The sequence below is a fragment of the Haemaphysalis longicornis genome, unplaced genomic scaffold (genome assembly GCF_048455015.1).
Source record: "Haemaphysalis longicornis isolate Haplotype H1 unplaced genomic scaffold, Haemaphysalis longicornis Haplotype H1 scaffold_1, whole genome shotgun sequence".
NCBI lineage: Eukaryota > Metazoa > Arthropoda > Arachnida > Ixodida > Ixodidae > Haemaphysalis > Haemaphysalis longicornis.
The window spans coordinates 127,035,564-127,055,543 of NW_027526203.1; the positions used below are offsets into that span (position 1 = coordinate 127,035,564).

General features: G+C 46.9%; 1 protein-coding gene across 1 annotated transcript in view; it reads right to left on the minus strand.

Annotated features, from left to right (window-relative positions):
* LOC144149841 (laminin subunit gamma-1-like) overlaps positions 1–19,980 on the minus strand; it is a 124,628-nt gene that overhangs the window by 103,271 nt on the left and 1,377 nt on the right. The gene's annotated exons all lie outside the window — the stretch shown is intronic.

Genomic DNA, 19,980 nt, shown 5'->3' on the forward strand with positions numbered 1-19,980 from the left:
TCCGGGAAGGATTCACAGCTACTCGACGAGCGGGATTGAGGGGGCAGCGGCGTTGGCAGCGACTTTCCGTTGTTTTCGCGCCACTTCGCGCTTCTGTTTGGGCCGACACTTCTTCAATTTCCGCTCTTATTCCTCCAAGCGAACGATGTTCACCCGTCCCATAGCGAACTAGAACCTGGAGGGCCTCCAGCTTTATTTTGACGGACAAACATCTCGCTGTCCGTCTCCCTCCCCCGTCCTAGGCATCTTCCTTTTTGTGTGACACACGTTACCAACCCAGAACCCAAACCGCTCGATGACGGAGGTCAGCTGGCCGGGCGCGTTGAGCCTTGAGACTTCCACGTTTAAATCTCCCACCAGCACAACGGGCATGTCATCGGTAGCGGCATGTAGCCCAGCTGTGCGTGCACGCCACCCTCCTCCCATCCCCAACCCGTGGACGCAGAACCGTCAACCGGTGATTGGCGCACACTTAGGCGTGAACTACACCGACGAAAATGTCGCTCAGAAATCCTTTCAAGCTGAAGAAGAGAAATGAGCTCACGCCGGCGTTCCAACCGCGCAAGTTCCTCTTTAACCGGGAGGGATTAGCAGCAATGGTGCTTTCGGCATCACTACATTCTAAGGAGTGCTTTACTGACCTTGCGATTTTAGAAAGTGCCCTGAAGGAAAGCATATGCGAGCCCGAAGGTCTGTGGAAAGACGGGTGATAGCAGCAACGCATAGGAACAGGGAGTCAGCGTTATGGATTAGCGAAAAAACTCACGTAAAAAACCACCATAGCTGGAATTAAGACAAAGAAAAATGGACTTGTGCCACCCTCGTGATGCGAAGGGCGGACAGCAATAGGTGGACCGTCCGAATACTGTAACACCATGGCAGCGGAGGGGCGGGATCGGTAATATACCCGCAAACAGAGAACTCAGCTGGTGGTGATGCGGTAAGAGACAAAAAGGGACAGACTCGGATGTCGGATTAGACTCGGATTAGACTCGGATGATGCAGAATTGGGCATTAGTCGGAACCTTGAAAGAAAGTCAAAGTATGCCAAAAAAGCTCGCCGGAAAGTTCGCAGTAAGCTGATCCTGAGAAAGCCAAAAAACTCGCGGTTCCTCCTATGGGAGAGGCCTCTATCCTGCAGCAGACTTTAGAAAGTAGACTATGATGGTATGTAAGCACACCACCACAACCACCACCACAAGTGACGTGTTTTGTTTGGCAACTCCTTTCAGGAGTCATTTTTATACGCGTACGCTCGAGATTCTTTAGTGTGTTATAAACGGCGTTCTACGCACGGAGTATGTGGCAGTAGGCGATGGTATACTGGAAAAGCGGGAGCAATTCTAGGCCGAGATATGTGGTTCTTACATAAGGGGCACTCGCGGTGTCAAGTGCGCGCGATCTCCCCCCCCCCCCCCCCTCCCCCCCGGGAGGGTGGCCGATAACGACGAGGTGACGCCGACGGCTATGGTGCCGGCTGCTCCCGCCCGGAGGGGCGCCCGTGTGCGTACCGCTGGAAGGAATTGCTCCATCTCGAAGGCGCCGATGCGATGTCGCCTTACAGATACGGTGGTGCAGCGGCAGATAAGAGACACGTCAGCGCCACTCCCGATAAAGGGACCCACAAAGAGTCAGGGCCGGGCGCTTTCGGCATGAGCCGGCGGGGAACGTATCGAATTACGCGTGCAGGAGTCTCTGTGAATGAACTCGAGGCGTGAATGGGAGCGGATTTAATCGCCGAGAGTATCACACAAGGTTCCTTTCGCAGGGTGCGGCTGGGTGAGCGAACGTGAGAAGGGCGGTTGACGGTCGGGCGGTAAAGGCGAGTGATAGCGTTGCAGGCTTTGGGCTCCGGTCAGTGGGACGTCACAGTACGGTCATTCAGTTAGTACGGGATCACCCGCTTCACAGTGGGAGTTACGGGGACGCATGTTGCGCCCACATGCGATAAGGTGGGATGATGATGATGATGATGATGATGATGAAAACTTTTATTGAGCAAAGCGGAAGGTGTGATGGCCGTTCTCCGGTGAGGGGACTTCTCCGTCCAGGAGTCCTCGCGCTCTACCTGCCGGAGGCGCCCCAGCTCTTCTGGTCTTCAAGGCTCGGGCTGGTCAGCAGGCTTTCCCACTGCTCTGGGGTTGGGAGTGAGGGGGTACGGCTGCTGTGCCGCTGCATTCCCAGACCAGATGGTATAGGGTGCAGGGGGCAGGACAGAAACAGCAGTATTGAGGGTATTGGGTGGGTTAAAATTTATGAAGTAGCTTACCATATATTTGTATCGACGCCAGGTTACTTTTTCCTTGCTTAGTTCAGTGGTGGGGGTGCAAGATGAACCGGGCTCAACCAACCATCCGGAATTCGAGAGCGGCTTGTGCCAGGGCTTGTGCCAGGTCTTCAGAAGCAAAAGTCGCCGAGGAAATGCCGAAAGTAGTAAAAAAAAAGTCATCGCCTTAAAATGAACGTTTAAAAAGGAGCCAGAAAATTCTCAACTCTCAGCAAGGTGGTGGTAGCTATCACTTTTCGATGGTCTACGTGGAAAAAATGCAGATATCCAAAAAGTGGCAAACTGGATAAACATTTTATTAATTTGCTATACGGTGCGGGAAAGCAACAGTCGTTGGCTATTGTCTACAAAAAAAAAGCTAAGATGTGTAAGATTATTGAAGTTTTCAAATAATATGAATTAACATAAAACGCGTGTCTACTGCACACCATTTTTCGTCCCTTTAGCTAGCTGCCTCCTTAAATTTTCGTGCCTACCAGCCTTCTCCTTTCGATTAGTGGCCGCCACCCTCAACGACCGCGTTGCCTTTGTCCAGACCGTCGCTGTCAGTTCCGCAGGCGAAGGGGGAACGCCGTGCTGTTCACGCCGCGCAGCTCGGAGAAGAAAATGCTGTTTGGGGGTTCGTTTAACCGAAACAACGTGCTAATAGAAACAACCCTCGCAGCGGAAGTGATCGGCGGCGGCTGTTTGAAGAATTTGCGCTCTCAAAGAGTAGACTGCACAGCACCATTGTACGCCGGCCAACGAACCCTGCATCCCAAGGTGTTTTCCAAAAATGACCGCCCGCGACGACATCCGTCTCACAGCGAGAAAGCTCTGCGATGCGCTTGCGGACAACAGCACTCGCTAGTGGGGACTCGCATGTGTCGAGACGTCGCTATATGCGCTGAAGATTGGCGCCTTCGAACTTTTTCGTGTCACGTGCATTTGCGCCTCGTCAGTTATCCATGGACCTCCCGGCAACAAAGCTGCCTTTGATGCCTTCCGCGCATGCGCTTTTCTGGTTGCGTTCAGCTGCTGGTGTCATTCTCCTTTCGGTGTAAAAATGCTGCTGTGTGTTCCGGTAACTTCAACGCCATGCGAGCGTGTGTTCAGCACAGCCGGGATGACTGTCAACAAGCAAAGAAACTGTCTGCTGCCTGAGAATGTTAACAAGCTTCTTTGTCTCCGCAACTGGATGAATTATCACTGATTGTCTAAAACGACTTGAACAAACTAGCATCGACAACGTGAAAATGAAAACAATCGTGAAGAAAAACAGAACATTATGTGTCTCTTAAACCTTAATCACCTGAATGAACACATCCGATTAATCGATTAATTAACCGATTAAAGGAAGCCGGTTAATCGGATTAAACTTTTTGATCGACGCCCAGCCCTAGTATATGTCCATTCGTGGATGTCGCGAGTTGTTGGACGTTCTTCTATAGTGCTTCAGGTAACCACAATTAAGGGTCACCGCGGCGGCAGACGCGTTTGGCAGCGCAAATAAATGCAAACGCGATTACGTTGCAGTTACGTTGCACGTTTCTATCGCTGATGTTTATACTCGGTTGGGTGTTCCGACACGCCTTCTCCTTGGACTCGGTAAATTTTCTTCGACTCTGTGAACGCACTAAATGTTCTATACGACAAGCGCATTGTGATGATGAGCTCGAGGAAACTGCACATGCTGCTTTAACACGTGGCTATGGATTGATTAGAAATATGTTACCGTATTTTCGATGCGTACGGCCAATTGGTCATTGATAAAAAAAACACCCAGCATCTGATCAAATGCAGCCACATGTAAGCTAAAATGTGCGCCATGACTCACCCAACTAATTATTTTCTTACTGAAAGGAAAGCCAGCCGTCTCGAGCGCCAAAGTGAGGGAGGGGGGGGGGGGTACACAGGGTAAGTACTTTGGCTCTTTTTTCGAATGAAAACAGGAGTTTTGAAACGTTCGAAAATAACGAAAGCGGAGAAAAAGATGCACGCAGGTCATCCGAAGCAGATCACAAAAATCTACCATCCATTTCAGAAGAAAGTCGCCCGATGAGCGAAAGCTAAAAGTGCGTCCAGCCTTCGCTGAAAGTGCGCTCAATCGATCGTCAAACCTTCCAAGACCCAAATCGCAAACGAAGAGCGAACCCATGCGGCGATTTCTCGCGCACAAGTAAACGCATCTACGAAATATCTGCATACCGATAAGTGGTTTATGAGATAAAGGTGTACTATTGTAAAGTCGTCCACAGACTTAGCTGGAGCAATTGGCTTTACACACTTATCCTGCCCTCCTGCTTTTGTGTAATTAGTCACAACTGCTGCATTTCTTTTAAGTTTAAGGGGGCTCTTGAGCCCCCCACGTTAGTTTGAACAGTTTTTGCTAGGAACTATTGAGATATTCCGCGCTAAAATAAAAGGTGATGCTAAGCCTGTGGACGACTGTACTGCTTCTTCATGATCGATGCGTCTGTTATCTTGTCTAGAACCGTTCCTTTTTCGCGATGTTCAAGTACCCATTTTCACTCAACGGAATACCGGTTTCACGCGCGGTGTGTCTTATCAGAGCTTATCTTATCACAGCTTTTTTGATAATGCATTAGGGGAAATGCATTAGTTTTTTTTTACGGGGCGCCATCGGTCCCAGTAAGAAAGCTTTCGATTGCATATACTTACAAGCACATAAACACACCACAAAGCGAGCGAGAGTACAGCCGCAACTGTTGCTAAACGGGTAAAGCATCGAAGGCGCAATCCGATGCTTCTACATACAAGCATACCGTTAAGTTCACATAAATACGGGCCAGTTATGTGTAAGCATACACTATATGTTTATATATATAAAAAACTGCCTCGTTCACTCGAGTGTTCTTTTTTTGCTACAACCAGCATGCTCGTGGTTTTCCTCATTGTGACCCTCAGTGCGGCCTTCACAGTTTACTATCGAGATGGAAGGTCGGCTACTTGGTCAAGGATGAATAATACCAGACAACCTCACGAATAATTTTAGGGGGGCACAGTGTGGTTCATTCAGAAGACGTTAGTTTGACCGATTAACAGGTTTAAAAATTACTCGCGATTCAAGCCTCCGTCAATTTAGTGGTCAATTCAGCGATCAATCGGCCCGTCGTAGTTAATACGTTTTCGCGCGACATGCGTACAGCCAGCGATATGAAGGAAGGCCTCCAGAATACGGGCCGACGGGTGCGGAACATGTTCCCCTTAAGCGGGCTTTGTGGTCGGAACGTGTATTGTAACGCTTTGGTCTTAAATCTCTCGGATTCGCCGGTGCACTCCCTGCTTTGTGTCCACCTGTATTCTACAACATCCATATGCATGCTGGTGCCTCTTCCGTGAGCATTATAAAATGCGTGACCAGATCCCGTAATACGACACTCGGGGGCAATCGACACTCGGGCACTCGAGTCGGTTGGGTGGGAGAATCATTATCGCCACGAATGTGCATTGGCGACCGTCAGGCAAAACTATGCATCCCAGTAGAGTATGAGCACAGTTGAAGGCATCGGTAAGAGGTACAACCAATCTGAAGGAGAAAAGGGAACTAAACAATCTTCGCTGGAGGAACGAAGGTGCTGCAAACGCGTGCGCGACGCGGTCGAAGAGAGATACGCTGAAGCCACGCCACGGCATTGCGCCGGCGACGAGAAAGTCCGCGCGATGTCCGTGAACACGCAGAAAGGCGCATGATGGGCTCTCAAACGCGCTCACTCGAGCCGCTCTAAATATAGGCGAAGAACGTGGTCGGGTTTGGCGGAGGGTTCCCCGCATTTTTGCCCATCTGAGGACTTTCCCCGGCAGCCGTCCACAGCGACGCCTCCGGAGAAAAAAAAGTTGGCTGCCCTCTCCGCCACCACCACTGCTGCGCTGTTTTTGCTCCCCTCTTCCAGCCGGCTTTGCTGCGTTCCTGTTGCTTTCCCCTCTCCGGCGGGCTGTCAGTGTGTCACGGCAAAGTCTGCTTTTTCTCCGCTTTCGTTTTCTCCATTGTTTATCTTCGCGGCTCCGCAGTCGGGCCCCCTCCTCCTCCTCCTCCGTCCGACGTCTGCCTTCTGGCCCCATCGGCACTGTTTGTACGGGCTTTGTTATCCGACTGCATACGAGACTCGTTCGGCGCCACGAGCAGCAAACCACCCCGAACGCAAGCTTCCGCTCTGCCGGCTTTGAAAAGGACGTGGTTAGGCGAGCTCCGGCCATCCCTGCCTCCGCCTCGTAGCGCGCAGCTTTTCTGAACGCCTTTTGCTCGCCGTTTTAATTACCGCCTAAGCAACGTCAACAAAAGGCAGAGGCGCCAAAGGGACTTACGCAATCGGCCGCGCTGTGCTCTCGCTCACCAGGTATCACGGAAGATTATACAGAGCACGAAAACGTGAAAAAGGGGTATTGACCTTGTGCACAATTCCTGTTCTCGTTTCTGTTGTTCTGCATGGCATTAATATTCCGTTAGAGGCAGCGTGTTGTTACAAAAACACAAACAAAACAAGAACGATATACTCCAGAGCGCTGTGCTCTCACGACGGAACGTGTAACGCCACTCTATTACCCCGTATAATGCCATATTTTTTGGAATTCAATGCCCCGCATGTCCTCACGCGGGGCATTGTCCTCAGAACGCGTGTCCTCAGTTTGGTTTCAATGCCACTCCTCCAAGATCACGAACACCTCCAACGTGAAACGGGCGGGGTTGCTACGGGCATTTCGAATGCGTATACCTTGCAATCACTTTTTTTTAAAGACTACAGTCTTTCTTGGGCTACTCAAACGTGAAAATTGTGGTCTATCTATCTGTAACTCTATTCAGCCTCCCGGCAAAAGGTTGAAACAATACGTCAGTACACTCCGCTTAAGACGAACACCATGGTTAAGAGGAGCAACATTTTTGTTCTCTTGTAACGCGCACCATGCAAAAGGCATGCGCTTCAGAGGAATCTCTTACAGTACGAAGACATTTTCACGTGACCCTTCGAGTTCGTCTGAACGGGAGCTTACTCTAGGTGGAACCGTTCAAAACTCCCGAAACTGCTGGCATTGGTCGTACACGTCCCCATCCCTTAGCGCAAAGAAACGCTAAGGCACATTTCAAGGAGAATGTGAGTACTCAACCGGTACTGCCTGCGTTCTATAAGTTAAAAGGATAAAGAAGATGCACGCTGTGACAACAGCTGATGGGCGAGCAGTGCGAAGGCGGGAAAATTGAATTGCATTGAACAAACCTTCGTTCAATTCATCCTGAGGGGAGCTAGAGAGGAGGGAAAGAGCGCGAGGGGTGGGAGAGGAGAGTGGAGATCGTGTTACGTGGCAGGGGCGGCACACAATACAAAAACTGGACAAAAGAACTCGTGATTACAAACATTAATGCGATTACACACGTCGTTAGAGTTCACGCAGTCACATAGGTGTAGTTGTCAGTGTCATTTTTGTAGATATATGAACACCTCAATCTGGATGTCTAATGAAATTTCACCATAATTGACACTGATACTAGATTGCACTTACATCATGCGTATATACAAGCCACTAGAAAAGCCACAAGCTTACTGAGATCAACATGTCGTAAATCATAAGTTACTATATTTTCGGCTATTTACATCTCTTTGAAGTAAGGCAGTCACTCGTGCAAAATAACAATGCGAATATTTCATTCGACTGCTGTACCAGCACAGCTATCGAAATTGACCCGCCGTGGTGCCTCAGTGGCTAAGGCGTTGCGCTGCTGAGCACGAGGACGCGGGTTCGATCCCCGACCGCGGTGAGCGTTTTTCAGAGGAAGGCGGAAAGCGAAAACTACCGTGTGGTGAGATTTGGGCGCACGCTACAGATCCCCAGGTGGTCGAAATTAATCCGGAGCACTCCACTACGGCGCACCTCACAGCCCAGGCGTAGCTTCTGCGCGTTAAACGCCACAATCAATCAAGCAATAAATAAATAAGTCAACCAATCAATCAGTCAGTCGGTCAGTTCCAGGCCGACGGTCATTACTCGAAGTTTCAACATAGACAAATAATGTTTATTTATTTATTTATTTATTTATTTATTATACCTCAAATGCCCCAGTACGGGGTGTTACATGAGGGGTGGGCTGTGGTACAAATTTCTTTCAATGTGGGTTTTGAACAGAACCGGACTTGAGTGGTGCACGACGTCGGGTGGAAGATCATTCCAATCCTTTGCTGTTTGAACAAAAAACGAGCGAAGGTGGGCAGTTGTACGGGCATGCGCAGGATAAACAGTGTTGCGGTGGCTAGTACGAGAAGAGATTCGATGTGCGGGCATGATACTGGATGCGTCAGAGGATGAATGAAAGAATTTGTGAAAAAGGGTTAGTCTAGCGGCCTTGCGTCGCAATTCTAGATTCTGAAGTTGTGCTTGGCTTTTCAGATTAGTGACACTTGAGTGATATGAATAATCAGAGTAAATAAACCTTGCTGCCCTATTCTGAATAGATTCCAACATTTTAGATAGATTGGATTGGTGCGGGTCCCAGACGGCGCAAGCGTATTCGAGTTTCGGGCGTACTAATGTTAGGTAGGCTAAACGTTTTACAGGAGGAGGGGAAAGGCACAAGTTTCGTCTGAGGTAGCCAAGAACTTTATTTGCTTCGTTACAGATATTTATTATGTGGGGTGTCCAATTAAGATCGGGAGTTATGTTTATACCTAAATACCTATAGGAGTCCACGGGGGATAACGTAGAGCCGAAAATAAAGTATGTTGGAGCCGGGTAATGTTTCCTACGATTTGTGTGGGGTATGGTTACTAAGCACGCAGTACTTTTCGCTGCAAACAATGCCGCCGACAGACGTTATTCCAGTAGCGATCCGCGCATTACTAACGAGTCGTAAGGGTAAGGAAGGCCTGTGCCTTTTAATTACGCATACTTGCCTCTGGTTGAGCGTGGTACCGCAACACAGCTCAACATCCTTCTGACCGGATTAGAGCTGTCCACCTCGAAATATGTTCCATCAATAACTCTAGCTCAAATATGCGAAGGAAGTTGTCGTGCGATCGTGAACAGGGCCGCATGATGCTGTCACGCCCATTGTAACTCCGAACTTTTATTATTTAAGGGGATGCCTTTTAGTTCATTGTGCGCCACTAAATAAACGTTTACCGTTAGTGGCGATACCGTATTTGCACGATTCTAAAGCGTGCCTTTTGTTTGCCCAAAGTGGCCTTCAAATTTGTGCGGGCATTACAACAGGGCTCAAAACTGAAATCGGCTTCAAAGGAGCCACCAGCATCGACCTGAACGCAAACTCTACCCAAAATTAACCAAATCCAATTCAAAACAGCCCGCCAACATCACGTTAGCAAATTTTCGCCCGTTAATTTCTTGGTAAATATACCTTATGCCAGCTCTTGCACATATTTCTGCTGCTGGAGTTAGAAACGAGCAGAATCATGCACACTAGGCAGAGCCATGAATGGGCATTTAACGTAAACAAAGCAGAGCCGTATTTTCATGCAAGGCTTCACCGGCCCTGAGCACGGACGTCTTCGAGAATAAATCAATCAATCAATGAATGAATGAATCAATGAATCAATCAATCAATCAATCAATCGATCGGTCGATCAATCAAATGTTTATTTTTCAACCCAGGTTGGGGTTACTTCCTGAAGACCTCCAGGCGGTATTCATAAATTAGCATCGGATGAACCAACGGCCCTTCATGTCTAAAATTATGAAGGTCAAGGCTGTCTTAATTGTAAACCCTTTCAATGTAACCCGGTGCAGTTTTAATGTCAGGAGGAGCTGGTTAAGCACGTTAATGAATCACAAGGCATTATTGCTGCCGCAGTTCCGTGCGTCAAATAAAATGTCTTCTGCCAGGTATACGTAGTGTCATGTCTGCGCAATAGAATCGACGACAAAGTATTTTTTTTTTTTGAATTTTCCTACGTACACTTGCGTGGACGTTACAATCGGGGGTCCTTTCGAATCGTGAAAATACGGTGTTCGACATGTTCGACTGTCGTCATATTTTGCATTCACAAAATAAACCGTCTTTACGAATCCCGATAATGTACGATGTAATGTAGTAACGATGAATAATTTGACTTCACACAAAAGGAGCTGGACTCGCTATTCCTGACGGCTGCTCGAGAGGTGCTTCGAAAGAGGGGTAATAAACGAACATTTATTGAATTAGCAACAGATGAGCTTGTATCGAAGCCTTAAGGAGACGTCCTCAGTCCAAGATGCCTTGAGCGCGGGTGGCGTCGACAGCGACTTTAGGACAGCCGAAGACGCCTTGCTTACTGCTGCCGGTGAAAGCTGAACGTCAAATTCGCGTCAGCGCAAGAGTTCTGACAGTTCCCAATTGGCCTGTGAATGTCATCCTGCGAGAGCGCGAAAGGCTGCTTCGCAAAGAATTCCCAAACAAAATCACCTTGAATACCTCTTAGCTCGACGTCCATCAGCGCGCACTAAAACGGTCCCGTAATTCCATTTCAGGAAGGAAATTTGTCCCTGTATTGTTTCCTCCTGTTACATCTTTAACATGTAGGAGTTGTGAATGGATGGATGAAGGGAGGGGGCACTGCCACTGAGTGACACTGAGGCGGTGGTTTGCGACCCCAATATGATTTCATTTGGCGCCTATTTCCACGAAAAACGATTAAAAGAACACAAAAAAGGTCACTAAGACCAACGGGTTTGCTAAAAGTTCACAAACTGTTCGGTATTGTCGCAATTCGGGAGCGGCTCATATGTCGACTACGATTGTTCGAAATGTTCTCCTGCTGGGTGCAAAATTTTTGTCATGCGTGGGTATTGCTCGAATGTTGCTGCTTCTTTCGGGAGATGTAGAACAAAACCCGGGCCCTCTGACACCCGAACAGGAAAAAGAGATGTTTGATGTCATCACGACACCACGGCCAATGCAACAACAACAGACTGAAATTCTTTCGGGGACTCGTTCCATTCGAGCCGACCAACAAGCACTCGAACAAAAGCTATCGCAACTGGCAGTAAAGGTCAAGTTCGTGGAAGAAAACGTATCCCCTTTACAGGATGACGTAACGCAACTACTCGCTCAAAATGAATATCTTGCTGATATCTGCGCCAAATTACGGAACTCACATGAGAACCTAGATAGCAGATCTAGAAGAAACAATTTTATAGTTTATGGCCTTCAAGATACTGTAAATGAAGCGTGGGCTCAGTCGGAGGCTCGAGTGATTTTCTTTCGCTCCGGAAAACTAAACTTGGCAATCTGCACTGCTGCCATTGAAAGAGCCCACAGGCTGGGGCGCTACACAGCGGCAAAGGCAAGGCTCATAATTCTGAGGTTTTTATCGTTTAAAGACAAAGAACGTGTACTTGCTGTTGCCGCAAGGCTGAAAGGAACTGAGTTTGCGTTAAGTGAGGACTATTCCAGTAAAGTTAGACTGGAAAGGAAGAAGCTGATTCCGTTCGCCAAAGACCGTGAAGCAGAATACAAGTTGTGATTTAATAAACTGAAAATAGGCAACCAAACCTTTGTATATAATGCTGAAACCGACACCGTGACCAGGGATACTCGATAGCCACTACCGAATGCAGCTTACCATAAAAAGAAACCATCCGGTAAACACGGTTTCGTCTGTATTGTAGTTAGCTGCAGAAGCCTCAAAAATAAAACTATAGAGTTCGCCTCGTTGATAGAATTAACAACTCCGCACGTAGTCATTGGAACAGAATCATGGCTCAACAACACAATCAGCGACAGCGAAATGTTTCCCTCAGGCTATACAGTATATTGGAAAGACCGTAATTGGCATGGTGATGGTGTATTTGTTCTCATTCATGATAGCATAGCTAGCAATTTTATAAGCGTCGAAACCGATTCCTGCGAAACTGTATGGTGTAAAATGTTGCTACAAAACGGTTCTTCCGTTGCCATTGACTCATTTTATAGGCCGCCCGGTTAAAGAACGACCCATCCTCTCTTTCATTTGAGCAACGTTTTATTAAGTTTGCAAACAACGCACGTGATTCTCGGAGGCGATTTTCACTTCCCGGATGTAGAATGGAAGTCATTTAAACCCATGTTAAACACAACATCTTTCCTATATACTGCCTTTAGGGAGATGATTAATTCCCACTCACTATTTGAATTAGTGGAAACGCCAACACGAATAGGTGGTGACAGTGAAAACATACTTGACTTATTTTTATGCAGTGAACCGGATCTTGTATCCTCTGTTGTCACAGTCCCTGGTATCAGCGATCTTGACGTCGTTGTCACTAAAATGTCTTGTAGTGCTAAACACCGCCGCGCTGCGGCACCCCGCAAAGTGTTCTCTTATGAACTAGATGCATTTTTCCCGAGTTCTAATCGCATAGTTCATCGTTAGACATGAATGCGCACTGGAATTTCTTCGAAACAAAGATATTGTCCTTGGCCCAAACTTTCATTCCTTCCGTATCATTTCGGCCAAGCGACGCAATGATAAGCCATGGCTCAGTAGGGAACTCCGATCAAAGATAAATAGAAAGAATCGGTTGTATCGAAAGTATTGCCGCGTGCCTGATCCTGCGTTGCTTTCAAAAATGAAGGAGATAGGCAAAATGGTGACAAAAGCTATGCGCAGAGCACAAGAAATGTAGCTTTGCGACCTGGGCGAGAAACTTAAAAGCAACCCTAAGGAAGTGTGGAAATACGTGGAAAATAAAAAGTAATTCCAGATCCACCATTCCTGACATCATGGACGGGATCAATTACGACTCTAACACGGAAGCCAAAGTTGAGGGTTTCAATACATACTTTCAGTCTGTGTTCTCGCAGCCAGTTAACACACGTAGTGTATACCAGAATGTTGGCGCGCTCCCGCAAATGAACGAGATAGAAATTTCCGAACGCGGAGTCGTGCTCTTGTTTGAAAAAATAAATGTTCACTCTGCTCCTGGTCCTGATTGCATATTCAACTTCGTCTTGAAAAACTCCGCAGTGTCTATCGCCCCTTTTTGAACACTCATGTACAAAAATGTCGCTTGAACAATGCGTTTTACCAGCTGATTGGAAAAATGCCAAAGTAACTCCAGTATATAAAAGCGGGTATAAAACAAAAAAAGTGTAACTACAGGCCTATTTCTTTGGCAAGCGTGTGCTGCAAGACACTAAAAAATATCATTTATAGAAACTTAACGAATCATCCACAAAGAAATAACTTTTTTTCCCCATTGCAACACGGTTACAGGGCGGGTTTTTCATGCGATACACAACTGGTCGAGTTTACGCACGACCTTGCAGCTTCTATTAACTCAGGCCTTCTGGTTGACTGCATATTTCTGGATTTCCAGAAGGCATTTGATTCCGTGTCACATGTGTTGTTGTTGCAAAAGCTTCGTTGTCTTGGCGTACCCAATGCCCTTCTCATGTGGATCGAAGCGTACCTGTAGGAAAGACAGCAGTGCGTTATTCTTGACGGTACGTGCTCATCAAGCGTCGGTGTATTGTCAGGAGTGCCGCAAGGGTCTGTTTTGGGGGCCCCTGCTCTATCTTATTTTTATAAATGATATCTCTGACAATATCTCTCTCTAGCCGTGTTCGATTGTACGCTGATGATTGCTGCATTTACGGTAACATCACCTGTGAAGCGGACACCGTTCAACTGCAGAATGACCTGAACTCCGTAGTTTCTTGGTGATTCGTGGAGAATGACATTAAATATGTTGATGTGTAAATTGGTGAGATTTACGAACAAAAAACAGCCTCGGATTTCAAATTACGTCACGGCCGGGGCTACCTTGCCTGTTCCAGCAGAATATAAATATCTAGGGATCATTTTTTCTCGCAACCTGTCGTGGAACGCTCATATTAATTACTTAACATTAAAGGCTAGTCGCGCGCTAAATTTTTTTCAGTTTTAGACAGGCACCAACTAAGTTGAAAGAAACACTATACACGTCCACTGTGCGTCCCATACTAGAATATGCTTGCAGTGCCTGGGACCCCTCAACCAAATCAAATGTAGAAGCCCTAAGAGCGTGTACAGGCACGAGCAGCACGCTTTGTGGCAAGCAATTATAACTTCACCGTAAGATCAGGCGACATTCGTTCACGATTACAATGGCATCTGCTAGCTGACCGGCGAAAATACCTAAGACTGTCCCTATTTTACAGCATATTCATGAACAGAACAGGCATCGCAAGGAGCAGTATATAAAACTACCTACCTATGTGTCACTTCGTACTGACCATTCTTTAAAACTGCGTGTTCAACGCATTCAAGGTCAAGGATCAACGCATTCAAATACGCCTTTTTTTCTAGGACCACGCATGAGTGGAACGGCTTGCCAGAGGAAATTGCGCCTCCCTCATCTTTTCTTAAAAATTTGCCCAATTTTTTGTTGAACTAATCATTACTGTACATTTTTGAAGCGTCCAGTACTTGTTATTTTATTTTATTGCCCTGTGTAACCGATAGCACTCTTCTCTTTTTGCGTTTTTGCTTTGTATTTACAATGTGATGCCTTTTTTTAAGGCAGTGTAAATCAACACTTTGTTGTTTCAACCATATCGCCTTTTACCCGCAACCATTTTTTATTGTTATACCAACTGTATTGTATTCCTTAGCTTGTTCTCCCCCTTACAATAATGCCCGTTAAGGCGATGTAGGTACCTGTATAAATAAATGAATAACTAAACAAACAAATAAATATGTCTAGCCGCCCTCGCAGTAGATAATGATGACCGCGACGATATATACAGCCCTAAACAGGTGACCTTGCCTGGTTATGGCCAGCATGTCCTCACGACCAAGCTTTGATTCTACAACAGCCGCAACCCCTGGCAGAACCTGGGAAACACCGTTTCTGAAACACCCGGTATCTTTTTTTTTTCTTTTAGCGGCGATGAAATCGCCCGGTGATCGTTCGGACGTTCGGACATTCCCCCAGGATCCGCACCCGACTACAACTAGCCGTAACTTATCAGAAAACTATCATTACGTGCGTGGTACTCCGCTCCCGGGAATACTATAATTGATCTCGTTTACTTTTTTCCAAATTTTGGTGCTTTAAGAACTGAAGCTACATCTGGACTATGAGGCGCGCCATGGTGGAGGATCAGGGATTTTAATCTAGACCACCTGGGGATCTATTAAGTTGCCCCGAAATCTCGATACACCGGCGTTTTTTTTTTCTTGTTCTTTTTTTTTTTGCCCCCATCTGAAAAACAACCGCCGCGGATGGGATGGAACACGTTATCGGGCTCAGCAGCACAGCGCCATAGCCACTGAGCCACCACGGCAGGTTGCTCGTTCGTGCTCTGAAGACCTATTTTATGCTTAACGGTTTAAATATCCAAACATGGATTGTGCATTTCCATTCGCTGCACCTTAAGTGCCTTTTATTTTTACTTCCTTCAGATAGCTGACCTCACTCCGACTTATAACTGATACTGCAACACGTCATAGCTACGCCACGATGTGGTCATCAGCCGGTGAACTCTTGTTCCCAAGCACTTGCAATCGATACCTCCTTTTTGTACGTGCGACCACTACTCACGTGATGAGTTTGGCAAGTATATCTTACGCGGTTACAGACGACCGATCGAATGACACGGAACCCCAGTGGTTTCGCCGAGTAATGCTTTCCCATTAAAACGAGAGGCTTTCTGGTGATTGCTAGCGCTGACTGTGCTGTGGCCTTGGAGCAGGGCAAGCGATAGCGCACGATTCCGAAACTTTGGGAGCTGCGGACGCTTGCGTAATGTGATGCCCCGCAAAATCGCGCCACTGACTCTCTGGTATTTCATGACCGTCTGCGACGGCCTGTTAGTGAGTAGACAGTAACTCACTGGAGTTAAAAAAATGATGCGCACTGACTGGCCAGGTTTCAAGTGAACGCAGGCCTGTGCGGTTTGTTTAACATGCTCTGGAGTCCGAATATGCGAGCTTTTGTTATTTTTTTTTAAGTGTCATGACGCCCAGGGCGCCCCGCTTTAGGGGCTCTGTGTTCATTCTTAACCTGACGTCTTGTCCACGGTGGTGCAGAGGCTGGCAGAATCCCTCTGCAACTGTGCAGCTCCCATGGTGCCGTGCCCTGTTGCAGAGTTAAAACTACTGCGCGTCCCTTTCTAACCGGGATGTTACATATGAACCGCCGTTTGAACCGCGCGTTGCTCAAACCATCTGCGCGTACGTCGGGTGCAGCGCGCAAAGCAGCGAATCAGTTCGAATGTTGCTTCCCACAGGCATCGCTTCAAAATCACTGAGGAGAAAGGACACCGCGAATAGAACTGGAATTATTACGAAGAACCCTGCGAGACGACCACGTTATCTTTTTAACGCGATAGCACTTAGTGGGGCGCCCCCTTCCCACAAAGTTTCGACGTTGAACATCGGCAAAAAGATATATTAAATTCATGACCAGCATGGTCCTGCTCCTGATTATACTCAAACTTTTTTGCCAGCTCTCTCTCACTCTCGGTGAATAAGGGAATCGTCGAATTCGCCCGTGATTTCAAGATTAATAACGGGATCGTCGGACACACGGAACAACTAGCCTTTATGGACAGGTCATTTATGCGAATGATAAAAATTGCAGGCCACAAGGCAAAAATAACTGAGGAAAGCTTTGAGTATACATTATTTGTGGGTAGAAAATGAGATATGCCGGCAAGAAAAAAAAAAAAGAAAAACGCAACCAATCACGCACATTCGTAGCAACTGGGTAATTGCGAAAGAAAAAGCAGTTCGTGAGACACTTTATCGAAAGCCTCGGAGACATTAAGGAATATGTGCTCTGCCAGAGAGCCACGGCGTGTGTACAGTGACACGCAGATCGCGGCATATGGCGAGTCACGGAGTGATACAGGGCGATGGAGGATTGTCTCGGAAGTCCTGTTTGGTGTAGCAGAAAAAAACGAGTCGCAGTCCGTGGGAAACTTTCCAGGATGGGAGTAAACTATCTATCCCAGAAGTGAAACTGGTCGAAATTCAACGGGACGAGCATGCCTTCCAGTCTTCAGGAAGGCAGCGTGCTAATGTCCCTCAGCGGGCCAGCGGGTTATCGAACATTTCGTTGATCAAACATTTCCAGCTCAAGTTATCCATGACACAGGAAAGTGAAATTTTTAATTTAGTTGTCTTTTACATGTCAATTGCATCAAGAGCTACCCGATGTATTGCACAGAAATAAAAACTGAGAGGTACAGGTCGTTCGCTCAATGGTTCCACTGTTAAGGCCCGTTCACACTTGCGACGAAAGCGAGCGAAAGCGACGGGAATTCCGTCGCTTTGCCGCGCGACGATCGTTTTTGTCGAATGGTCGGGACAGATTTTCGTCGCGCGACAGAATTCTCGTCGCTTTCGCTCGCTTTCGTCGCAAGTGTGAACGGGCCTTTAGGGAATGGCGATTTAAACGTCGCATTATTCATGGAGACGCACTCGTCGCTCGGGTCCATCAATTGGCTAGTCTTTGATCATTAGTAAGCTAACATTCTTATTCAGAACGTTCGAGAATTGTTGAGCATTCAATTGTTCCCCATAAAAACAAAGGTGAAAACAAAATAAAATTAATTCAATTATACAGAAATTTGGAAGATAAACCCCGATTGAGTAATTGCGATGCATAAAAGCGATATTTCGTTTCGGAAATGTGCGGCTGCGAAATTCTCGTTGCCTTGATTAACACGAACAATTGCTTGTGCACAGTATAAACGACCAATACCTACTGGGCAAGGTGTCAAGTACAACTAACTTGCTCGCACAAGATAGAGACACGTGTTCCAAACTGCACTGCGGCTATGTCGATGTCGCTGTATACTGAAGAGTTGTGAGCAGCACCTATTCATTCTTATATCGATTCCAGCACGTTCGGAATCACAAAAAACAAAGGGAAGCGTATACTCGTACAGGCTAATGATTATTGACCAAAAAAATAACCATCTCCAGTAATAAGGAAAAAGAAAAGCGCGGAACATTTGCCAAACAATAATAATGCAAGATAAAAACTCCAAAGCCAACAGTTAAAGCAGGTGTTACCCGAACGAAGGTTTTGTAAAACGACCTGATTTCAGTTTATTATTCATTCCAAAAAAGTAGTACCGTAATACTATTATATATATGACAGATAGCACCACACACTTTACTTAACGAGAAGGCCTGTGTAAAACGAAAACGAGACCCGTGCAAAACAAAATCCCGGGCTGTTCTAGAATCACAAAATATTTTTTTAAGAAAAAGCCTTGAGTGCCCCATTACGCGAAAAACCGGCGTACAGCGTCGGCGTGACCGAAGCATGGTTCTAAGTATGGCCGACAGAGCAAGGAGATTCAAACTAAAGGAAAGAACGTTTGATGGTCTGGAATCGAAGACGGGGGCCTTCGGAAGGCGCAACTACCACGCATTATCTGCACCTCAACCGATCCTCGGGAGCAGCCGACAAAAGGTGGACCTAGTTAAAGCGTCGTGGATTTCGAAACATGTGGTAGAGACATGTACTGAGGCCTACAGGAATTGTAATCTGCGCATGCTAGTTACACAAGTAAGAAACGTTTACGCTAATAGCGCACATGTAGGTCCAACAAGGGCGATTGCCCAAGTGCCTCATTTTTTTTTTACCAGGGGGACGAAAAAACGACGCACATGTCTGGGTCTTCAGTCAGCATAAGTTCGGCCCATGAGGGGCTCTGGGGTATCCCCGAGGACGACCAAGTGACATTCGCCGCTGGACGCACGGTCCCCAATACCATCCCCCCCCCCCCCCCTACCCCCTTAAATTTGATTGTGGAGACGGGACTGATCGATTTCATTTAGTTTACGCCGAAAGGCGTACTTGCGCAAAAAAAAAAAAAGGAATTATGGAAATGATAATGACATAAAACAATACTTTTTATCGGAGCTGTGTCCTCCTGCAATGCACTCTCCGCGCCACGTCATGATTGCATAAAGGGTCAATACTTTAGTCATCGCATTGCTTAAAATAAAATGTAATGCTTTCGCATTACAACACATAAGCAGTATTCGGTGTGTCTGAATTTTTTCATCGGGGAAAGCTCACCTAGTACAAGAACGACACACGCAATCAAAGTAACGAACAGGTCTTCTCCACACTGGCGTGTGAAAATACGAGCCTTTTTTCGCAACGTTTCGCGGGGTAGTTGCATTTTTTAAGGCTTCAGCGGTGGTAAGAGAATACGGCAAAACACAAGCAGGTTCGTACTACGTTGTTATACTAATCTTGGGTCAACTACGTACGAGCTTCGGTTTTTTGTCACAGGGTGAGTCGCGTTTACTCTTTCCTTTTAATTTCCTCGGTTCACATATATTTAAATTTTTGTTCAGGCGGTATGATGCACAATTACAGTTAAATCATTTACGTCCAGTCCGCTGGGCTCACCCGTCACATACGTTATAAGATGCAAACCGTAGACCACGCGAACCAGTAGACGAACATCATCAATAGTTTATAACATGTCTCGCTGTCAAGGAACGATCCAGCAGCCCCCCCAATGCACAGTATGCTTTATCGCTCCCGACAACGTCAACTGTGTCACCGCTGCATTTCCCAGCTCTATAGAGGTACGAGTTGGCAGCAGGGCTCGCCCGCCGTGCGACTGTACACGGCCGAGGCCTATAGATGAACCGCGTTACATGGTGAAACCAAACCACAGCCGGGAGATAAAACGACCCGCGTGGACTGTTGCACGGACGTGAGAAACGACTTGTAGGGATGCTTTGCATGAGAACCGCCGTACGTTGCGC